The following is a 19,720-nucleotide window of genomic DNA, read 5'->3' as shown; positions in this document are numbered from 1 at the left end:
CTGAAGGGAGGCGACCCCTTTTATGCACGCCCAGATGGGCTCCCTGAGGAGTTTCCGCTGACACACCCCCATGTGGCAGAAGCACCAACTGTGTAGCCGGAAGTCTTCCAGGTGTTCTTGCTCCTCTTCCCCCCAGTACTTCCTGGTGTGGCGGAAGTGCTGAGGTCCAGGGCTCCCAAGGCACCGGGGTGCCCCCTGGCGGTGACCACAGGCCCCTACAGGGTTGGGCTTCCAAACCCCCAACTCGTGGCCCCCAAAGCAACCAGGGTGGCAGCCCCCACGTGATCCCAGATGGGCGCACGCTCACTTCCGGTCCCTCAAGGCGTCCTGGCCAGGTCATCGTCCCTGGCATCCTTGACAGTGCCCCACAGCCAGCGAAGCCCACTTGGGAGGAGCGACACGTCCCGAGAGGGCAGCTTACCCCCGAAGCGGGTCTTACTCCTGTGCAGCCGAGGTCTGGCCCTGTTATCCCAACAGGGCTAGGAGCAGAGATGCCACCTGGACACCACCACTTGGTGTCCTCCTGTGCCTTGCACAGGCTGCGCTCCCCACTCTTACCGGCACCCCAGGGCCCACTCTTTCGGCACCCCCTCCGAGGTTTCCGCACCCCTTTGGTTGGAGCCACTCGCTCCCTCGTACCCTCCTCCAGCCGTGGTGGCACCCCCTCGCCAGCGGAGAGTCCTCTCATCAGATGGCCCGTCGTATGAGGGCAGGTTCCCAACGAAGCGGGTCCTGCTGCTCGTCCAGGGTCCGGTCCTGCAATAAACAGAAACAAGGGGGCAGAGCCGCTGCCTGGACACCCTTCCCTGGCGTCCCCTTGTGCCACGCACTGGCAGTGCCAACCCCCCCCCGGCCAGCACCCGGCACTTGCCTCCCCCTCCGTGGGTTCCGTGTCCCTTCTGTTGGTGGAAGGGACAGGACGCCTGCAGACCTTTCCTCCCCGCTGACTTTGTGGGTTCCCTCTGCCCCTGCTAGAAGGCGGCCAGCAACTGGACATGAGCCGCCTGCCTCACGTCCTCCCGTATCGGAGGAACCGGCATTCTTCCCTCGATTCCTCCTTTTCCTCTGGGACGCTGTGACAGTCTGGGTCTGAGCATGGCAAGCACTCAGATCCAATCCCGTCTGCATCCCTACAGAGCGACAGGAGACTGCCGCGGGCTTGGAGCGTAGGGCGCTAGGACCCAGGGCACCCATCAGCCCTTGTCCTGCCAGCCACTGCGATGTCTCCCTCCTCACCTTGCGCACAGCACTCCCTGCCGCGTCCGTTTTTGGAGAACTGCGTACTCGATGCTGATCGTTAGTATCACAGCCAAGTTCAGCAGATTCTCCCTTATTCTTTACGGGGACGGCTTCACTTACCTTCCCTGCCGCGTCCTTCCGGCTGAAGTCTCCAGCACCGCGCCGATCCCCCCACTGTCGCAGCGTCTTCACGGACGTGATCGCCTTCACCTTCAGCTTCTTCAATTCCTTACGGATGATGCGTATTACCTGCAAAAGCGACTCTGCGGGCTGCAGGCAATCCTCCAGCTCACGCAGAGCCGCCGGCAGGCACAAAGGGTTATCCGACGGCTGCCCTACCTTAAAGTCAGGCAGATCCGCCGGCCACTCCCTGCGGGGCCCTTCCTCCGGCCCCATCGGGTCCTTCTTCAGCACGGGATTGACATATCTGAGGCCCGCCTCCATCCAATCATCGGCGGGCACACCAGACACACCAACCAATCCCGTGCCGCCTCAGAGCGAGACTTTTGGTCCTTGGCCATTTTGGTTGTTTCTCCTGGTGCGGTGACGTCACTCCAAGCAGCTTCCCAGCTGCTGCGGCCTGTCGAGGTGCAGCGACTCCGTCTTCGCAGCCCCTTGCGCTGCCACCTCTGCACCAACGTGGATCCGGGCAGTCCCTGCCTGCAACATAAAAAGTAAGTGTGCCCCCACAGGGCTGTTCGCCATTGGGCAGGGCACTTACCTCCCGGATCCCGTCTCTCTGGGGCGCCGTCCTCGCCGTGCTGCTGTCCCAGATGTCCTCCACGACAGCGGGCCTGCAGGAGCCCGCTGCAGTTCGACAACGTCTTTGATTGTCACTCCGCACCAGGGGAATATGGTCTGTTGGTGGACCGGTGGCGGTCCGTGAGGCGAATCGCTCCTGCGGGGTTGTGCGTGCGCGGGCTAACCTGCTGTTCCGGACTGCCCACAAAATTATTTTTTTGGGGTCTCTGCCTTATCTCAGGCAGGAAGTCCTATCTGGGATGCCATTGTGGGGTACATCCTGGACTCAGACAGGCAGACATGTTGTTTCACCACACATGTGTTTATTTTACACTATTTACAATATTAGTAAAGTGCACTACCCAGTGCAACAGCACCAATCACCTCTTAAAGTCCTGGCCGCACAACAATGCCTTGCTCAGTCCTCTGACCGCCTCTACTCCTCTCCTCCGAGCTCAGTCCACTTCCACCCGACTCTTGCTATCGACTGGAGGGAGGCGGCCCCTTTTATGCATGCCCAGATGGGCTCCAGGTGCTTCCTGAGGAGCTTCTGCCGACACACTCCCGTGTGGCGGAAGCACCAACTGTGTAGCCGGAAGTCCTCCGGGTGTTCTTGCTCCTCTTAACCCCAGCACTTCCTGGTGTGGCGGAAGTGCTGAGGTCCAGGGCTCCCAAAGCACCAGGGCGCCCCCTGGCGGTGACCACGGGCCCCTACAGGGTTAAGCTTCCAAGGCCCCAACTCGTGGCCCCCAAAGCAACCAGGGTGGCGGCCCCCACGTGATCCCAGATGGGCGCATGCCCACTTCCGGTCCCTCAAGGTGTCCCGGCCGGGTCATCCTCCCTGGCATCCTTGACAATAGATATGAAAGGCACTATATAATTAGATAGATAGACAGCTATAAAAGGCATAACTCTCACTTCTTTTTACAGGCGATGCAGTAGTAAATGGGTTTAAGGTAATGTCCTTTATTGATACCGTCAGCAACATAACCATTGTTGCACATCTTTAAGTGCTGATGCAACAATATGATGAGGAAATTAATATACAGGGGTGGCCAAAGGCAGGTTTACAGTTGTCCGTAGAGAAAAAGACATGCAGGTTGTGATTATTACAATAGCTTTTTTTTAACTAAAAAGAATGTCACAATGGCACAGTGCACTTAAGATACAGGCTGTGTATAAGAAATAAATAATAATACAAATTAATAAATAAATAATAATACAAGAATAAACTTTGTGTTTCGCATATTCACGTCTGTAAACCTACTTTTGCTCACCCCATATATAAATATATATATAAACATAAACACTGTGGCACTTAGAGCCACTGCTAATCTACATGGGCGTGCTGCCAGCAGAGTGACTGAGGGTCTTTTTAATGAGAGCGTATTGGGATAAGAAACATGGTAGGAAAATATGCCAGATTAATTGCTGGAAAATGATATTTTGCCAAACCCTGAACGCTGTGATGAAAATCAGGAAATGAATCTAAGTCTGTTTAATATCACAAATACACCTAGACCTTCAGTTAACTAAGTGATGCACATATCAACATTTATATGGTTGCTTTGGGAAAGTTACATGCCATGTGACCCCGATGCCTTTTCAATTAAATCCCCATTAAATCCAAAATGCTGAATCACAAAAAATTGTGGTGCTCATGATAAAAAATACAGTCATAAAACAATGAAGACAAATTAGAACTTTACTCCATAGATTTCTATCAAAAAGCTATGGACAGTAACTGATTCAAATGAGGTCAAATTCCCCCAAAAGGACACATAGTTTATCCAAACAATATGCAGAAAACTCATACAAAATAATTAAATGAAAAAAATATAACAATGGGGATGAATTATTTGGGAGCTGTTGTATGCAAGAATAAATCCAAGGGTGAAAGGATTTTATCATCTTATTAGACTGCCCAGTCGTATATAATACTGTAGAATTCCCATGAGATGATGGGCATCCAGTTGGACTCAGTCTCTTTAACTTTTATTCTGTTTATCATTTGGAATTGCAACCAACTGTGGAACTCCCAGAGGCTTCTTTTTTCCGGCGATGCCGCTGACAAGAATTTTTGTCTTCTTCTCTTCTCAAAAATAATAAAAGTTATGCACTATTACATTCAATTTATGTTAATCAGTTAGAAATTCCATTGTGCCTTTAAACAAATTTGTTTTTTTAAGTGTGTAGGTTATGAATCTTACCTGCAAACTTCTTAAAGCACTCTGAGCCTGTACTCAGTGAAAAGTGCTATACAAAAACAAATTAAATTGAAAAACCAGAATGCCAGAAATGTGACTTCTGTTTTTTTTTTTGTAGTTTACAATTTATTCATTCTTTTCTGAACCAGCTCATTCCTCTACCAGGCTTTCTTTTACAAAGTTGACATTAAATGAAATCAACCTGAATTCTTCATGAAAACTCAAAGCTGTTAGCACAAAATGTGAACATTAATTTTCTTCAAAGACCTGTGAGAGGAGGAAGAAATGCCATTGCAGCCCTCACTCGATGCCTTCATTCTGAGTGACTCACAATCAATTCTTCAAAATTAGAAGCTGGAATTTCATCTGAAGCATTCTGGCAGCTTGAATGTCATTCGTGCCTGATTATCTTAACAAAGCAATAGAAAGAAGAGGCCTGCAAAGCTCTTTGCACAATAAAAGCTGGCACAAAGGCCCCTCTAGGTCCTCTAGGCCTGATCACATGTACCAATCTGGCTGTATGATTGAGTTCACTGTTGTTGTTTCTGGTAGTCAATACTCTGGGCTTTGTGACTGTAAGTGATTGCTGCATTCATGTCACCATGTCAGAGTGCACGAGTGTTTGCTTATCGATTTCTTGATAACATGCAATGTAATTTAGGAGTCATCAAATGGGATGTTCTTGTGACAGGTCACTCTGTGTTATCAACAATCACAATGAGGCTTCATTTGTGTTTTACAAAACTCTCACTGTTAACACTGAGCCTCTTAAGCATCATCATTAAATGGGAATTATGGCATAATCACTTCTTTTCAGTGTTACTGATACAGATAAACATGGACAACAATAGCGGACATTACTCTCCAGCGTGTTATGCATTTTGGCAAATTACGAGCCTGATTTATAAAGCACAGAGAGAAGATCTGCTTTTTACTAAAATTTGTAAATGTAAGTAAAATTTCAATGTAATCACTTCATACACGTATAGACTGCTTTTTAAATTTTTGCTATATCAATAAACCTCAACAATTTTACTCAGATTTTTATTAATGATAATGCAGGTCTTATAGAGTTTTAAAATGTTTGAAAATACTAAAGACTATCTTGCCAGGACTGTTGGGGGATGTTACTTTTAAAATGAACTTAGTTACATTACTCATTACTTACAAAAAAGTAACTAAATATGTCATATGTGTATTATAAAATGTAATGTAATACAAACAGTGCATTACTTTTGCATGAAAATATTCACATATCAATGCCCAGTTTTCTTTAATACAGACCTTCATGAAACTGATCAGAAACATATCAAAATGTGCTCATGTTCTTATGTTTTACAAATATGTTTAGTCCTTCTTGTGCATGTGAAGTAAATAACAGCAATCCCCTTTTTACATCCTCATGTGAGCCTCCAAAGGTTCACGGTATGAACACTGGCATCGGTGCCACCAGATCACACTCTTTCAACTAAAGTGACACTTTGTTTTTAGGTTTCTGTTACTGGACTGTACACAACACACTCTTTTTTTGCTTGACTGTGCAACTGAGGCATGCAAAGATGCAATGTGCCATCCCACCAAGTTTCCTCTTTGCCTTAGCATGATAATCACAGGCTGCCATTGACCCCAGACTGGGCTGATTAAATTTACCCTTCAGCACAGGCAGGATTAAATGTATACTTAGAATGTCTGTTCAGTTCTTTTTATTTGATTGCATGACGTGCACATGTTTAAACTCTTTCTCATGCACAATATTATAGAACTTCCCCGAAATAACAGTATGTTTTTGTAGTGTCAGGAATAAGCTTCAAAAGTGTAAGCTGGTATCTTTATGGTACCAAAGACAGTCATGAGGCATGCTTTTCTTCAGTATGGCAGTTACTTTAATGCCACTCACCTGGGGCCTCATGTATAAACGGTACGTATGCACAGAAATGTTATGTAAGAACGTTTCCATGTTCAAATCGTAATGTATAAAACCTACGCTTGGCGTAAAGCCACGCACTTTTCCACAGTACCTCATACCCTGTCATACGCAAGTTCTCCGGTCAGTTTTGAAGACTGGCAGCACCCAGCGTCAAAGCAGTGCTACTGTTCCTGTGTGGTTACCCTTTATTTCTTAGAACCACATTCCTGACGTGACTTTATAAATACACTGAAACTAACTGCATATTGTTTATTAGTGTAATACATCTGATTGTAATTAACCTGTAACAATATAATGGTCCACGGAATGGTCAAACTATTCTAAATACCATAACTGCTTTAGCGTTGTTACTCTCACTGCACCTTCTTCTTCTTTCTTCTGCTCCCGTTAGGGGTTGCCACAGTGGATCATCTTTTTCTTTTTTTATTACTCTCACTGCACCACTCGGAGTATTTATATCACTGTGTCTGAGTGTGAATCACAGCAGCAGCTGATTGGAAAGAGAATTATCGGTATACAGCTTCAAGCATACGCTGCCTCAGCCACGGCAAAACATTTCAAAGCCTTTTCTGTACGGACCTCGCGGTTCAGAAACAGTTTCATCCCAAGAACTATAAACACACTCAATCAAGTGCTCCTTGTAGAACTGTTTGTACTTATATGTACAATTACCTCACTGTAAACTTGCACTACAGTTATAATATTACACAACCTGAGCCACTTTATAAAGCGCGTACTTACATATGATGACGATATCATTTTTAAGATGAAACGCAGCAAAATATGTTGATTATATTATACAGATAGAACTTTAACTTTATTTAAATAATCTGTATTGTTAATAATTAAACATGTGAGGACACAGTGCCGCTGTATATTTACTGAGGCTGGTGCAACACTGGAAGGACAGACGGATAGAATAATTAAACACGTACTATAAAGATATTTCAATGTTCCTTAAAAGTTTTGAAAAATCGTCGTTGTAAGCTTACAGATGGCTTAAAGTCTATTACAGAGCTGATTGTGTGGCAATTGGGTATTTGGGGAAAAAAAAGTAAGGACAGGAATTGGACGTTAGTATGTTTGAAAGAGACAGTACTGCTACAATAAATTATTTCATTGAAGATTGCGCATGGCGCAGCAGCATCTTGTGTGAGACATGAACAATCACTGCATTATTCCAATCATCATGAAAATGATATCACGTATATATCTCAGTATTTTAATTATTCAGAGAGCTGTAATATCACAAATGTAATGGATTCTGTGTCCTGTCGGAGAAAGAGAAAGAACGGAAGCACGTAGTGATTCACACACATAGAGCACATTGAAGATCAAATACAAAACAAAGCATTTAACATGCTACTTTAGTTACGATGGGATTTGAGAAACTAGTAAATTAAATAATTTTAAGATGAAGTTTATGATGTTCTACTTTAATGACAAAATAAACTACTTGACTAAATTGGAAATTCTGAGATTAAAGTTGACATTTCGTGCTTTTTTCCCACTGTGTGCCTATTTTTTTTTGTCTGTACCCTAATAAGCTCAGACGGTGGGCTACAACTTGCCTTTTCATGGCGACTTTGATATGTGACTGATTTTTTATTTTGACACTGTGCGACTTTGTGAACTTGAGTTTTTGTGTTTTTTTCGACACACTATGTCACTCAATCAACTTCCTTTTGTTGATTATACCACTGTTTAAATCAGCAAATAGTATGTTTTTCCTTTGCCTCCACCTGGTATTGACTGAAATTCTTATATTTTCCCCCGTGCTTTTCCCATTGTTTTTTCACAGAACGCTGAGCTTAAGGTCTATTTATATTGATTTGCATATTCAAAGAGGCGTAATTCTGAGAGGAATTGGGGCGGGACAGCAGGCGCGTGCACATGCGTTACTTTTCACGCTGACTGGAATTTATGTAGTGGAAGAACATGGAAGTTGAAGTACGCACAAATTCCTGCATCTGGATTTTTCTGTGCATAAGCACATTTTGGCTTTTGTGCTTACGTCATGTTATAGTGCGAATTCTACGCATGGCGTTATACATTAGGCCCCAGGACTTGGACACAGTTCTAACGACACAGATTTCTACTACTTAGTATATGTCAAGATGATGGATAAGAACAACAGACAGAGGCATGATATTCATTTCCCTTTTCAGGGTACTTGTATTCTGGTTTTGTGATGCACAGACTGCATATACTGTATATCAGCTTTGTACCCAATATCTGTTAACAACTGCCTGTCCTACTCTCTTCAAATACAGTAATCCCTCGCTGTATCGCGCTTCGACTTTCGCTGCTTCACTCTATCGCGGATTTTAAATGTAAGCACATCTAAATACTGTATATATCACGGATTTTTCGCTGGTTCGCCGCTTTCTGCGGACAATGGGTCATTTAATTTAGGTTACATGCTTCCTCAGTTTGATTGCCCAGTTGATTTCATACAAGGGACGCTATTGACGGATGGCTTAGAAGCTACCCAATCAGAGCATGTATTACATATTAACTAAAACTCCTCAATGCTATAAGATATGCTTCCCGCGTGGCGCTTGTTTTGTTTGCTTCTCTCTGTCTCTCTCACTCTCTCTGCCTGACGGAGGGGTGTGAGCGGAGGGGGCTGTTTACACAGTGGCTGTTTGCCTAGAAGATAGGACGCTCCTCTACAAAATGCCGCTTTATCACGGTGCTTCTGTATACTTAAAAGCATGTATTGATTTTTTGATTGTTTGCTTTTCTTAGCTAGCGCTCTCTCTGACATTATCTGCTCTTCACGTGCTCCTTTGAAGATATGTTTGCATTCTTTTAATTGTGAGAAAGAACTGCCATCTCTGTCTTGTAATGAAGCACAGTTTAAACGTTTGACTAAAGGGTGTTATTTCATGTCTAGAGGGCTCTAATAATGTTAACAGTGTGGGAGAGTTTATAAGGGCTTAGAATATATAAAAATAACCATACAAACATATGGTTTCTACTTCGCGGATTTTCACCTATCGCGGGGGGTCTGGAACGCAACCCCCGTGATCAAGGAGGGATTACTGTATTTAGAAGGTCGTAAACAGGTTTTCTATGCTCTAACTGTGAAAATATTCGATTTATAAATAAAGAATCCTACTTCGCGGAAATTCATTTATCGCGGCAGAGTCTGGAACGGATTAACCGCGATAAACGAGGGTTGACTGTACCTCTGTGTCATCATAATGACCTTTAACCCTGACTTTTAAAAATTACAAAAATTATATATATTTTTTAATTCATATTTTTTCAATTATGTCTCACAGTAATAATGCATATCTTTTTTCAGTAATGCAGGTATTTTTACTTCAATAAAATAAGTACTGCATTAAGTTACCTGTTACTTAAAGAAGTAATCAGATTACGTAACCAATGTTACTTTTAATGTGTTGTGCCCAACACTGCTTGTCAGTAATAATTATATCTTTGCATATCACTCTATTCATCTTATCTTAATAGCTATTTTAGCAAACTTTGAAACAATGTGAAAGTTGTAGTCTTCTCTTCAATAATGCAACCCAGTTCTTTTCACTCAGGCAGCAGTTCCTTCACAGGACCTCCTACAAAGCAAACACAGGTCTGCTACTCTAAAGAAAGCAACCAGCTGTGCCCAAGAAGAACTCTGTCACTTCAGGTGCATTCATTTGTGATCTGACTGTGAGTTTATCCCTCCTTCATGGCCCAGGCTTGTTCCATCTGAGCTTCATTATACTAACCCTTTGCAATATTTCATCTAGCCAAAGGAAAACAGCGTTGTTTCAAATGACTGATTTGTTTTTTGCCCACAAAGGTGTCTCTTGCTTACAGAAGACTCTTTCCATTTGTGTCCTGCTACCACTCATTGTTATTCTCTTACTACATTTTGATCACTGCTCACTGCCATATATGTATGTGGAATTGCACCAGGAAAAATCTAACTGTGCGAGTACATGGTACACACTTTCTTTTTGCAATCCCATTTGTCTATAAAGCACAGGGGTGAAAGCAGCTAGTTAGGGTTAGCAATGGTTTATACATATTGTATTACTTAATTTTTGTACAAATAACTAACAGAAAATCAGACAGATAATCAGCAGCTCTAATCAGGGTATGCTGGACTAAAGTGTTGCCTCTTCAGCCTGGAATTAAAAGCTGAAGGGGCATCACTTATATAAGCAGGCAGATTATTTCACAGTTTCGGGGAACTACACTAGAACCTCTGGTCACGAACGTTTCCGAACACGTACAAATTGCGTTATGATCAAAATGTTTGCCAAAACTTTGCATCTGTTCACGACCACACACTCTGGTGGCGAACAAAAACACTGGCGGCCAGTTTCCCTTCCGGTTCATATGCACCAATGATTTCCCATTCTCTGTTTCCCATTTTTGTTTGTTTAAGTATACAGGGCCTAACAAAGCAGCTAATGTTGCAAAAGGAGTTACAATGTTAACCAAGCAGAGACCTCAAGTGCTGGAAGAGGTGGAAAAACTGTTGCTAGTGTGGTTGAATGAGAAGCAACTTGCAGGGGATAGCGTAAGCGAGGTGATCATATGCGAGAAAGCCAGGAAGATTCATGGCGATTTGCTGAAAAAAAATCCTTTTTCGAGTGGCGAAGGTGAGGAATTTAAAGCCAGTAGAGGATGGTTTGAAAAGTTTCGCAAGAGAAGTGGCATTTAATTGTTTTTTCCCTGTGCTTGAAACTCATAAAAAAAGTGTTTACAGCGAACGGTTTGTAAGGGTCTAGTGGAACTTTTACAATGTTAGCTTTCTCTGTTGTTCAAGGTTTTCTCAGTGTTATTCAATGTTTTTGCATTTAGTTTACTATTACACTGTGCATTCTATAGTATAATTAAGCATTTTCATGCTTAAAAAATATATATATTTACATACAGTTTGTATGGTCTGGTATGGATTAATTGTATTTACATACAATCTTATGGGGAAATTACGTTCGGGTCGTGACCAAATCAGGCGTCCAGAGTTTTGGAACGAATTATGGTTGAAACCAGAGGTACCACTGTACAACTAATAGCTTGATCTCCCCATGTTATTTTATTAATCCTTAAAGTCTGGTTTGTAAGAAATGTTAAGTTCTGATAAGTAAGTAGGGCCTTGGATATTCAAAGCTTAATAAATTAAACGGAGAACTTTGAAATCAGATCTAATCTTAATCTTAAGTGGTAGGACCTGAGAACTGGAGTTATGTGTTCATACTTTCTAGTTCTTGTAATGACTCTTGCAGCAGCATTTCGAATTAACTCAGCTACACAAAGAATGATATAAACTAATAGAGAATAATACATTGTAGTAATCAACCCTACTGGAAATTAATGCACAAATTACTTTTTCAGTATATTGCATATTTAGGAAACATCATAATTTTTCAACATATGAGCTAAACCAATTTAATTTTTCAGCTTAAGTAATAGAATAGAATGGTGAATTCTTTCAAAAGCTGCTCTTAAATTTAACAGCATAATTATTGTGGAATTTCATTCACCAAAGGATATCAGATTGTCATTTACACTCCAGGTTAGTGCTGTTTCTATACTATAACCGATGTTGGAAATAAGACTGAAATTTGTCAAATTAATTGTAAGGAGAAACTAAAGCTGAGAGCTGACTAGTTTTTCAAGTATTTTAGAAAGAAAAGGTAAGTTTGAAATCAATCTTTCCTTATCAAGTATATTAAGTATGTGGTTCTAGCTCTGGCTCTTTGTGTAATGTTCTGATATCTGACACTTTTAGTGTGCCATTCACTAATGAACTATTGATATTGCTAAGAATGTTTTTTGTCAGAATATCCATTTAGCTTTTCATTATTTTTGTAGGGACTGGGTGTAAGAAACAAGTTTGTCAAGGAGCACATAAGTTAAAAAAATGGTTGTGTTTATTAAAATAAAAAGGCAGTCAAAAAGAAAGACAATGCCTGAAAGCTGATGTTTCTCAGGATCTCCCAAAACAGATCTGAAGCCATGACACCAAGTCATGTCACAATACCACCAAGCATTAATCTTCTTATCCCCCAATCTCAAGACCCTGGCCTCATTCACTCCATACAGTGACCCTCATCCTAAGCCATCCTTCTACTCCTAGCCCTTGAATTGTTTTTGTGGCTTTTCTTTGGGACACCAGAACAGAACTCCGATCAGCCTTTAGTGTTCCTGTGGTCTATGCTAAACTAAATAAATAAATTAATTAATATGCAAATACATACATCTGTACTAATAAAAGGCAAAGCCCTCACTGACTCACTCACTCACTGACTCATTCACTCACTCACTCACTCACTGACTCATCACTAATTCTCCAACTTCCCGTGTAGGTAGAAGGCTGAAATTTGGCAGGCTCATTCCTTACAGCTTACTTACAAAAGTTGGGCAGTTTTCATTTCGAAATTCTACGCGTAATGGTCATAACTGGAAGGTATTTTTCTCCATTTACTGTAATGGAGTTGAGCTCGAAAGCCATGGGGGGCGGAGTTTCGTGTGACATCATCACGCCTTCCATGTAATCACGTGAACTGACTGTCAACACAGTGCGTAGAAAACCAGGAAGACCTCCAAAAAGCGCTGAAGAAAACATGCATTATATAATTGAGAGTGCTGCTACTTCGGAAAAAAAGCAAGGTGTAAACCTAAACTTTAAATTAAGTTCATAGACAGGCTGCCGCTGGTGTTTCTCATGCCCACAGGTAATGTAGGATACAAGTTTAATGAGAGGACGCAGGATATAAATGAGAGTTTTGATCACTTTGTAACTAAGTTAAAATTGCAGGTGAAGGGCTGTGCTTATGCAAATTCCGAGAGACTGTGTTTGTGGGGGATTCACACTTAAGGCGGGTGGGGGAGTCACGTCATCATCACCCCTCCCATTTACCTCATTTCGGTCTGAGCTGAGCTCCGCGGCTAACGCCGTCTTTCGAAGCAACTTCGTCACACTGCCACCAAATACTCCCAGAAAAATCCACAAGTTAATACACATGCTGTCTCTAGAGTTTCTCCACACTGAATCCTCCAGGCACTACTTACAAAAGGTTACATTGACAATCGTGTTACGTTATTTTTAAAATCCTTCCTTTTCTTAGCACAAGCACAGCTGAGAAGCTTCGATGCATGTGCTCCATAACGCGTTAAAAAATAATGCATTTAATCACACTTTGCATTACAAGCAAAGGGGAACTTTTCTCAATGCATGATTTCCTGGTACATCGATTACATTGATCAACGCATCCCAATTCATTTTACCCTCGCACCACCTTGGTTTGAGAAGAAGTATGAAAAAAAAATATGAGGTTAACACAGAAAAACAGATCACCAATTGAAGCTTTATGAATAATCGATTCGCCATCAATAATTGTTTTGGTAAAGCCATACTCAGTGTAATCCTCCATCCATTTAATAATTTTTCCGCCACTAGCCATGATTAAATGAATGGTAAAAAAGTAAGAGCGAAGCGAGGGTGACTTATTTAGGCAGGCATATATATGACAGCAACACTCATGACAATGTCAGTTATGTTACGTTTTATATTAAAATGTTTCCTTTTCTTTTTCATTACTTCTTTAACACACTACTTCTCTGCTGCGAGGCGCGGGTATTTTGATATATATATATATGAATGACCTCCAAAGAGCGCTGAGACTTTTGATATCATGAACGTGTCTGCAAAAACTGGGGTCTCCTGCCCAGCAAAAGTCGAGCAGCCGGCGTGCGTGCATAGCTGTGCCGGCCTTTGAGATGCTGACTGCGCTTCTGCCTTAAGTCAAAGTGAGCACTTTTAATTTTTTTCATCCTCCCCCTGAGCTATAGCCCAGACAAGTGCAAACACCGCGGCAAAGTAATATTAAGGCGATTCGAACTTTCTTTTGCACGTATACGATTATGAGGTTGTCAGCTCGGATTATGAAGACACGCACACGAGTGGAGGACTGACAGTGCCATCACAGCCGATTAATGGCTGTCCCCAAAAGGCGATCATATTGTCAGCAAACACATCTCTCTATACTATATAAAAGAAAAAGGCAACTTTCCTTTCTTTACACCTTTTTTCCTTTTATCCCAAACCAAAGCCTTTCTCTCTTAACACTGCAGACGACACAAAACTAATTTTCTTTAATTGCTGGTAATGCCGGTAAGGCACATTACCAGAGACAGAAATTTGAACGTTCACATAGAAAATGTAATTTCTATACCACAGCCGTCGTGTAGCGCCTTTCAAAAGGGTTCTACTACTGAGAGATGATCCATATACATTTTAGCTGCTGTTAGTACTACTTACCTGTTCTGTTACACCGTCTTTAAAATGTAGTTTACCCGCAACCACTCCAGTAGTGCTCAATGTACCTGTACTGCTTAAAACGTTAATGTTTTACTGTTTAATAACTTATAGACTATATTTTATTATTTTTCCCTTGCACTCAGTGACCAAAGCTATACACACACATATAGACACATACATATGTATACACATATATATACCTGTGTGTATGTTTGTATGTATATATATATACACACACAAACACACACACACACACACATATATACATACATACATACACACACATATATATAATTTGTGTGTGTTTATGTATGTATGTGTGTATATATGATGTAGATAGGTATGTATATATATATATGTGTATATGTAGATATGTATATAGATATGAAGATATGTATGTGTATATATATGTATAGATATATATATATATATATATATATAGATATGAGAACAACACTTATATCAATGACAAAACAATTACATTAACAATCTTGTTACGTTATTTTTAAAATTTAACTTTTCTTTTTCATACCTTCTTTAACACACTACTCCGCTGCGAAGCTCGGGTATTCTGCTAGTATATTATAAAATGTGACAATAAATTAAAAATAATACAATGATTTGTGACTATAAATAAAGTCATGTTTCATGAAATAAGTTTTTGTTGCTTGTCTAGGTTATTATGGTTGTCTATCATTATTATAATTATTCCTTTTTTCATTTATTTCAATGACCAGTAACGGCGCACTGCACGATAACATGCAGTGAATACACTTGACTTGAGCATTCATAGTTTTCATACTCTGTACATTTAGCATTTGTTTGCTCAGAGGTTGATGCACTTGCTGTTTCCTGAGCAGCTCTTCTTTTCTCCACCCTAGCAGCCCGCTTCTTCTCTTCTCTCATTGGCATCTTTTCACGTTAAAACTGATTGCCTTAGGGTTTGGGTTGTAATTAATTAGTTCATTTTCTTTCGTTTTTGCACTTAAGTCTTTAATCTGCCTCAAGAATGATTTAAGATATGAAGAGGTAGGGGAAGTGACGGCAAAAGTGGTAGGGATGAGAATGGCGCCCATACGCATGTGCCGCTGCTGAGAGTTAAGTAATAACATAAAATAAAAATAAAAAGAGGAATAACCTTGGAGGTCAATCATCACCCTGGAAGCAGATAGTAGACGTCACGTAGTATATGTGTAACAAATTTCAGGTCAATAGTTCAAACAGTTTGCGAGCAACAGGTGATTTAAAATCCTGGACAGACAAATGAACAGTCACTGTAGCGTATTATATAAGAAGATATGCAAGCAAGATGAAATGCGCCTTGAATTTTTTTTTTTTTGCTTGTCTGTGTATTTAACTGAGCTACATAAATCGCTTTAGCAGTGTGTTGAAGCTTACACAGCCCAATTTTCTAGGATTGATTCCTGGCAGGTGTCCATTACTACTAGGATAGGTTAGAATTCCTGGAACCTCTTACTAGAAGAGTCAGATTCAACAGATGAATGACCATTAGAAATGGTCATGGCAGACCAGATGCTTAAAGGAACAAGGAAAATATTGTGGGATTAAACTTTTCACCTTTCAAATTAAATTTAGGAAATAAAAAAGTAACCTCCCACATACTAGTTAGACATCTGACTGCTAACTTTATCAAAGTTGAGTTACATGGCCATTGTTTACTGTTTGCATACACAGTCACATTGTGAGCCCGATACAGAGATTTAAGCAGCAGCTTTGAGGGTTAAGGCTTCATGTCATAGTGGGTAGACCACACAACCCACCTTTGCTTCAAACATACTCATATTCGTTTAGAAAACTTTATAATAAAGAGCTACATCATTAATTTGGGAGGTAAAGTAGTTGCATTTGCTCAGTCATGCTTCAGAAGACTAGCTTTCAGTTAAGGCCTGGTCACAGTGTTTGCATGTAATCTTTGCAAGTCTGTGTATGTTGGTTTGTCCCTGGGTATTGTAGTTGCTCTTCCAAATTTCAAAGACAAAATGGTCTGCAGTGAGTGAGTGTGCCTTTGAAATCAACTGGTGCTCTTTTGTTTTACTGTGGAAAGATTCTGGAACAACTTCTCCTCATAACATAAATCCTTTTCCTGGATGTGCAAACTCTCTTCCAATAGACCAACGGGTATATGTCATCTACACTCTAGCCATACCTTTACCCAAGTGCCCCCCTATTCAGTCATTATATTCCCTAACATTAAGTTGTATGCTAAAAAAGGAAGCAAAATAAGTGCGTGTGACAATTCACACCATACAACCTGACTATTTAACAGTTTTCACATCGTATGGTTACTGAAGCACCTAATGTGCAATAGTGCGGAGATGTCTCTCACATCTTGTGGTTGTGCTGCTATAGCTCAGGTGACTCACAACACTGACATCAGCTCATCATGTGCTCCTCATAACGCTGGTCTAAGGTGTGTTTCAGCTCCTGACATGGTACACTTGGTCTCCTTTCATAGTGTTATTTGTGAGCAGATCATGTCCCAACTGTGCTTCAGATGTGTAAAATCAGACAATGGCAACTTCTTGTGTAAACTAGGTGTTCATAACTGCTGAGCATCTTGTGCAATGTTAACACTCATTTAGCCAATTCAAACCAGTTCTTAGGTTAGTAAACACATCAAAGCACACACTTGGCCAGTACACTACTCACAAAATTGAAAACATATGTTTGCTGAAAGAGTTTACATTCTTGTCACCTACTTAATGCAAACGTGTGGGCCTAATACATTAATATTGTAATGTTAAAGAACAAACAGTAGCAACAATACTTTTTTAAAAATTCTGCTAAATAATAACATTATACTCCCCAACATCCTTACTGGTTTATTTCTGCCTTACACCCAAGATAGGCCATGGCATCCATAAACCTTAAATTTGATTGAGAAATTCAGAAAGGAGATGGTTGGATGCATCCTACGCCCATCTTTTCCTAATTTTTTAATGTAACATTCTTGACTACATTTTTACAGAGATAGTGTGTCACTTCACCAACAGAAAGGTGATTTTTATTACCTGGCCAAACAATATTTTACCCAACAGTATTTTTTAAAGAAAATTAGAGCAAACATTGTAAAATATATTTTACATTTTATATAGAAAATAAAAATATTGAGTGCATAGGAGTGATTTTTATCAGGATGAAACCATTTAATCTTTTCTGGGAACAAAAGGGCACAGAGTTAAAGTGACTTTGAATTCCATGTGGATCCAATTTTATGCAAACAAGCAGACTTACTTTAGCAGATGTGAAAGTATAATTAAAGTAAATTTTGCAAATGCATGTGATGGATTAGTATTGCAATTCTTATCACAGTAGGAAAGAGAAAATAAACACAAACAGTAATAATACTGTGTTCTTTCAATTCATTTTTGTGGAAGCTGTTTATCGGGAGGCTTGGAACACTTGTTTTTCCTTATAAATTTGCATTTGCTGGTGATTTGGATTGTGGTTTTTGTGATTTAGTTATTTCCTACCAGTTCAAAACTCATTCCACAGTGTGTGTTACTCTTGGTAATCAAGAGGCAGAACTAGCTGAATACTAACTCTTATATATGGAATATACAATAAATTAGCTTTAAAAATGCTATTACTTAAGGCATGCACCTCTTAAGTAAATGAATTGCACGGATATACTACCTGCAGACAACAGCAACAACACAATTTATTTGAATAGCACATTTTCATACAAATGATGTAGCTCAAAGTGCTTTACATAATAAAGAAAGAGAAAAAAGACAAAATTAATTAGAAAATAGAATTAAGAACACTAATTAACATAGAGTAAAAGTAAGGTCCAATGGCCAGTGATGACAGAAGGCACACTACCTGCCTACTTCTGACACACTTTGGTGCTATGTGTGCAAAACTAAAATAGCTATTGTTTCATGTGATTTAAACAACATGATGGAACAATATGAGCCAATTCACCACCCCTGTTACTGACCAGCGCTGCCATTCTAGTTGATTATGAACACTGAGTGCAAAGGGTATTCCACTTCAAAGGGAAACTTTGTCCCCCCCTGGGTTGTGAGCACTGTCAGTATCAAAGACTGGTCACTTCCCAGTATTCACCATCAACTCTTCAGCAACACTAAGACCAACACAAGATCTAATTGCTCATTGGGTTCTTTGTATCCTTTTTCTCAGAATGCTTCCTGCCTCTTTTCTAGAATCCTCCCAAGGCTCATCTAAGAGTACACTCCCTTTCGCTGCCAGGCGAGCTGGTGCTAGTCAAGAATCAAACCTGTGAAGTGTTTACAGACAGCTGATATCCAGGGAATGCTTGGAGTGTGCAGCACATGATGTCATTAACATGGCTACATAGAACGTAAGAACTTAAAAAAATTGGCAAACAAGAGGACAACATATAGTCCTTGAAGCTTGTTTGTTTAGCTAATAGCTAAGATATCCCAGTATCTCACCAAGATACGTCTTACAGGTTGATAAAGTTTCTGCTTCAACTATATGACTCGATAGTTTGTTCAGCATTCCCACAACTCTTTGCAAAAAGAAGTGCTTCAGTCATAAATGCACTTTACCTTAATTTCAATTGGTGTCCTTGCACACATGATTTGCTGTTTAATTGAAAGAATTCTGCTGGACCTACTTTATCAATGCCTTTGACAATTTTGAAGACCTGGATTAGGTCCCCCGAGAGTCTCCAAACAGGTTTAACTCTATAAGTCTGTCAAAGTAGGACATGTGGAATGCATGGTTGCTCTCAATAGCACAACCTCAAATGCTGCGATGTCTTTTTTACAGTTTGATCAGCACACAACACTCCTGATGTGGTCTCACTAATGGCATTATATTATCTTAGCATAATGTCCCTCAATTTATATTTAACAATTTTTATGACATAAAGGCTGACATTGAACACTTCCTGGTTATCTGAGATTGTAAGTAGAAACTACAGACATTGGTTTGTGTGATATTTGGTTGCATTTTCCAAATAAATACTTTATTACTACAAAATTCTGACTATAACTTTTGGTTTTCGTTTTTGGACTTCATGTATGATAGGACTGAGCCTCCAGTTACAAAGATAACTAGGCTTTGACAAGGAAAATTCACCTTCTGGTCTCTTTTATCTTTACTTACCGCCTCCTATTTCACCTTGGTAGTACGAATTTCTAGGCTTTCAGTGGGTCCAAAAGGCTAATTATGAGGTTCCAGAATCCCGACTTGCAGATATATATACTAGGAAGTGCCATGTGGAGGCATGTGGAATCTGGATTAAAACATATTTTTCAAAATCTTTTCAAAGTGAACAGAGTATTGAAGTTAAGGTAGCATGTT

The 19,720-nt window shown here is 40.5% G+C and overlaps 1 long non-coding RNA gene across 1 annotated transcript in view; it reads left to right on the top strand.

Annotated features, from left to right (window-relative positions):
* The first annotated feature begins 4,905 nt into the window (after positions 1-4,905).
* The window catches only part of LOC120542736, a 117,234-nt gene continuing 102,419 nt past the window's right edge, over positions 4,906-19,720 (top strand). Inside the window, exon 1 of the long non-coding RNA XR_005636225.1 lies at positions 4,906-5,136. This is a non-coding gene — a long non-coding RNA (uncharacterized LOC120542736). The remainder of the gene's footprint in view (positions 5,137-19,720) is intronic.

The sequence above is a fragment of the Polypterus senegalus genome, chromosome 13 (genome assembly GCF_016835505.1).
Source record: "Polypterus senegalus isolate Bchr_013 chromosome 13, ASM1683550v1, whole genome shotgun sequence".
Taxonomy (NCBI): domain Eukaryota; kingdom Metazoa; phylum Chordata; class Cladistia; order Polypteriformes; family Polypteridae; genus Polypterus; species Polypterus senegalus.
The sequence above is the reverse complement of the archived record's forward strand: the minus strand, read 5'-3'. Positions and strand labels throughout refer to the sequence as shown.